Source organism: Columba livia, chromosome W (genome assembly GCF_036013475.1).
Source record: "Columba livia isolate bColLiv1 breed racing homer chromosome W, bColLiv1.pat.W.v2, whole genome shotgun sequence".
NCBI lineage: Eukaryota > Metazoa > Chordata > Aves > Columbiformes > Columbidae > Columba > Columba livia.
Genome location: NC_088641.1, coordinates 12,877,054 through 12,882,477, shown reverse-complemented (window position 1 = coordinate 12,882,477; position 5,424 = coordinate 12,877,054).

Sequence of the window (5,424 nt, the reverse complement as noted above, 5' to 3'; positions counted from 1 at the left end):
GTTTCTTTTGTCTCTGGCTTCGCCTCTCAGCCAGGCTGGCGACAACCCCATCCCCCCGGGGTGGGGGGGGGGCTCTGCCACTACATCTCCCCCTCTTTTATTTAATATAATATTAACAATACGCTGTATCATGCTTTGAAGACAGTGCAAAATACAGGGTATGAACATTAAGGCTAATACAATTACAATTAACAAGAACAGACCTGTTTTCAATATTCCTTTTAACCAAACAAGGCATCCAAACCAAAAAAAATCATCTTCTGTAATTTTCTAGTTCTGCAAATCTTTTCTCTTTTAAGTTCAAACAACACATACAATCAAACTCTTCATAACTGCGACCATGGCCAATAACAAAAAATTAATTGGTGCTCTGTTTTACAAAGTGGTATGCTCAACACTGGCTACATCCATTGCTAAAAGTGATAACACTTCTGAGGTTGTCATCATTGCAATTGGTTTCTTCTTTGTTAGCTAGCCAAGGCTTCACCCACTTTGCTGGGATCCATGAATTTTTATGGTTACCTGTGGAAAAACAAGCATATCCCCTTCCCCAGGTTATTAATGACATAGGACCTTCCCACTGTTGTGTTGTCGGATTAAACACACTAACCTTAGGTACATTTTCAGAAAAATCTTTGACATTTTTGATATGGTGCATAACAACAGGTTCCATTTCAGTCTCACTTTTAGGATTAAGCCAGTTCAGCACATACAAGGCCTGCATCAAAACCTCTTCTGGACTCACACCAATTCCCCCTTGTTTTTTCAAAACAGACAAAAGATTTTTCAGGGTGCAGTGTGCACGTTCAATAATTGCCTGGCCAGTAGAATTATAAGGGACTCCGAACAGGTGTTGTACCTTCCACTGGACGAGAAAGGTTGCAAGTGTATCAGAATGGTATGCGGGACCGTTATCTGTTTTGATCTGTGTAGGAACACCTATGACAGCAAAAGCTTGTAATAAATGACGCTTTACTGCTTTTGCATTTGCTAAGGTCAAAGCTGTAGCCCACAGCAATCCTGAACAGGTATCTATGGACACATGAATGTATTTTTGTCGGCCAAATGGTGCAAATTCAGTAATATTAGTTTGCCATAACTGACCTGGCTGCAATCCCTGAGGATTTACTCCCTTTTGTTGCAGAGGCACTATGCAGGCACAATCAGGACAAGCTGCAATAATGGCTTGAGCTTGTTCCTTGTTAAGTGCAAACTGTTATCGGAGTGATGCTGAGGATTGATGAAAGAATTTGTGAGCTTATCTGGTTTGTTGAAAAGGAGATATATCTGTCACTCCCACGAGTATGTCTATAATGTTGTTTCCCTCACCTAGACCACCTCGTAGGTTAGAATGGCTTTTTATATGCATTATAAATATTGGTGCTGTCCTATAATCTAACACGTTCCACAAACCTAACAATGCTTCAAACAACAAGGAATTGGAAACTTGCTGCAAAAGCGCTCTATGGATTCTTTGTACAAATCCCACAACATAAAGATGTGAAAAAAGCTTTTTCTATGGATAAAAAACATTTAATCCAATTCCTTGTATTCCTTAAACACGTGTTCATTAGAGCATAAGCAAAACAGCGCTGGGTGCGCAGGGGATTCACTCCGCCCAACACGCACACCTTTAAACAATAAGAAGTGTGCTTAAATACAGTAAGGTATTACATATTCATAATGGCCCCAGGAACGCCTATACATATTCATAACCTTTCCCCGCTTCTGATTAAAATGAGTCTCAGATAACTATTTCCATAGACACTCCCCTGTTGCGCCTGTGCAGTGCCACTTGGTGAATTTGAGGAGGGGTCTTTAGATGAAGGCTTCTTCAGCTCCATCACAGTGAATTTTTACCTTTGGCTCATTATGTTGAGCTGACTGGGACCCAAGCTGCCAAGTTGAATGAAACCAGACTGGCGCCCCCTTTTGCTGTAAATCTTCGTTATCTTGTCTCCTCAAGTTTACAGCTAGGTGCAGTAAAACTTCTTATCTTGGCATTCGATGGGGTTCTGTTCTTCTTAACATAAAGCTCTAAACTAAGCATTTATTGTGTGGCTAAGCCTTAAAGTGTTAGTTCGTTAGTAGGCACCCATTATATGTTTAGTTAACCCTTAAAATGTTAGTATCCTCTGTCAATGTAACTTCATAAGCAAGTTTCATAACTTTTTACATAGAACTTAACCACCTTTTTCCAGGTTCAGAGCCCGTGCCTCATTTGGTTATATCTGTAACCATTAAACATCTTAGCATGAATCACAACTGCATTTCTCAGAGAACCATAGTTTATTTGTGGTACTGTTATTCTGTTCTTAAGTCACCATTATGTACTTTTGGTAGTATGACTGATGTACCTAATGTGTTATTTTTAATCTAAATTTTAATTAAAATGTGAGCATTTTTAATCACAGTTCTCTGTGCTGTCTTCTGTGTGTGTGCTTACAATAGTCTGTGCCAGTTGGGGAAATTATCTCCCCATAACAACACATAAATTGTGCAATAATTTTAATAATAAAACATGACTATCATGCTGCACAACTACGCTTACCATTTACAAGAAATTTCAAAAACCATTTAGTCTGCTGCCACCCCTAGATCTGTAAATTACAAAGAAACAGATCAAGTTTGTGAAGAATTTCACTACTAAATGATGCATACATGTGTAGGTGTCTTCAAAAACTTACATCTGCTATGTCCTAAAATAATCCTGACTACCTCAGAGCACTGTTCTCTATATTGTGTATTTGCAAATGTAACTACCTCACAGTGGTCTAGATGAACTTGCTTTGCCAAAGAAAATCTGTTAATAAATTCAGTACTAGAGAGCAGGCATTACAGTTGATATGATATGAAAAAAAGTCAAAAGACTGTGATAGTGCCTAAAAAAACGCAAGACAGCAGTGATACAGAAGCATCAATTCATAGACAGCAATTAGGAAAATAAACAGTACCAAAGCAATGCTGTTTTTGAGAACTTCATTTTACTTACAATAATGTTTTAGGATTCACTTAATACCAGTAATGGCAGAACATGTTTAGATTTTAACCTTCTTAAGTATACAGCACAAGAAAGTGGGCTGCAAGTGTTTAAGAATTTTCTTCATAACATTTGAGCAGACTAACTCTCATTACCCTAATGTATTATTTTGATAGTGGACATTTTGCTTCCCCATTTCAGCAGAATTACATCATTTATATACAGAATTATAAAAACCAAGTGGGACTTCTACATAAATCAGCTGCTATAAATCAGCTGCTCTGCATGTTATCCTGACCTTTAAAAGAAAAATTCCTATATTCTTCAAAACTATACAAAGCAAACATCCAGGAAAAAAGTCTTTTTTTTTATTCTATGACACTGCATTAATACAATAAATATACAAAATTTCTGAACTGCTCAGGCACACAGAGGGACAGAAGAAGCGCATTTGTAGAGAACCATGACATTCACCAGGATGGCAGAACATTGTTAGCAATTTACAAAACCTACAAACATCCACCAGATAAATAAATCTAACTCCTAAATTACAGATCAATGACTACAGACATTCCAGTGTTTAAACTTCATACTTTGTACTCAATTTGCCACAATACTACAAAACGACTTCAGTGGGTGCCATAGTCTGATTAACTAATAAGAGACTGTAAAATCCAATTTTAGTTAGGTACAAAATATTTTAACAAATATTAGCCTTCTGTTGTCAAAGCAAACTCAAACTTTCCCTTCCCTTTTGGGCTGCAAAGCATCAGAGATTTCTGGTTTAAACAATTCACTTGTAATGGAACCTTGAATTTCACTTAGGAGGTTTAAATCTGTACATTCAACCCATGACATTACATATCAACAATCCCTATACATAACACATTAAATATGTTTTCTTAAAGAGCAGTTAAACATTTGCGGGGGGGGAAAAAAAAAAAAAAAAAAAAAAAAAACACAAAACTACCTGCCAAATTCAGGTTTTATTCCAAACGGTTTTTCCATAACATAGTCTGGTAATGTATGTTGTTATGCAATCTTAAAACTTAAATTAAATTGCAGGGATGATGACCCAAGGATTAATAACCAAGAGATATCCAAGATAATTGCTTACATTTAGATTTAAAAGTAATCCATGGTAAAGTTCCTAGATACAACCTTCAAGTTTAATTAAAAAGATTATGAAAGGAACAATTTTGATATACAGTTGCTAGAATTGTGATGCCTGATCTCAATAGAAAATTGTGGATTTTGTCTGGAAAGCCTTTAGGAACATTCCAAAGAAATTTAAGTTCAATGTTAGCATGTCCAGTAGTATAGAATTTTAGAGCCCCTATTCACAGAATATTTAAATTACTTTTAACTTCATACTGCAGAGAATATTTAGAAGCAAGTATATTCATTAATATTAACTTCAGCATAGGTGAAACTATTACATTTATACAAATTCAAGTTGGATTTAAAGAAATTGGTAAAAGAAAGGAGACTAATAGGGACTTCAAGCTAACAGTACAATACTGATTCAGGGATTTAGCTAAGGTTTTTCTTTTTTTGTAATGCTCTTATGTAATTATGAATACACTTGAGTGAAAAATAATTAATCTATGAAAGTCTGCCCACATTCAGAACATGGAGGGGGCCTCAGAATTTTATGCTCAAGTCTTACTAAAGGTACTTCACCTTAACAGCTGAATTCATTTCAGCTACAGTGTGTACTTTTACAGGTTGTGGAATGTGGTCCCTTCCTGTTTTAATTTTCTAAAACAGAGTTAAAAAACCCCAAACAAAAAAACCCCAAACAAAAAAACCCCAAACAAAAAAACCCCAAACAAAAAAACCCCAAACAAAAAAACCCCAAACAAAAAAACCCCAAACAAAAAAACCCCAAACAAAAAAACCCCAAACAAGTATTGTGCATAAGACTCATGAGGCAATCCAAGAATATCAAATAGCCTTCAAAGAAGAGAAACATCACTTTATAGTAAGACCTGATTAAATTCTAGAATATTTTGATGGTATATACCATTATGGATTGTTCAGTTCCACAGCACCAATTTAAACTCTTAGGCTTCCAGTTCAAAGATTTAAAATTTAATGTTGTGAAAGATGAAGATTTCTCACTTTTCCAACTCCAAGTAGTTTAAAAGCTTTTTTCCCAGCTTAAATCAAATCACAGAGATGGCTGAGCTATGTTAAAATTAAATCATGTATCTGTTAAATGCCACTGCTTAAAAAGCTTGATTTTAGACAATATTGCTGACAGAAAATTAAATGCTATATATTTAGATTTTTGGACAAGCAGTAAACAGAGTGAATGACAAGGCTAGATATTTAGTACCACTGTTAAACACAAATCTACACTACAAAAACCATAAAAACAAATCCCAAACACAACAAAAATACCACTGCACGTAAGAGGGAAGGAAGGCATACAACTAGTG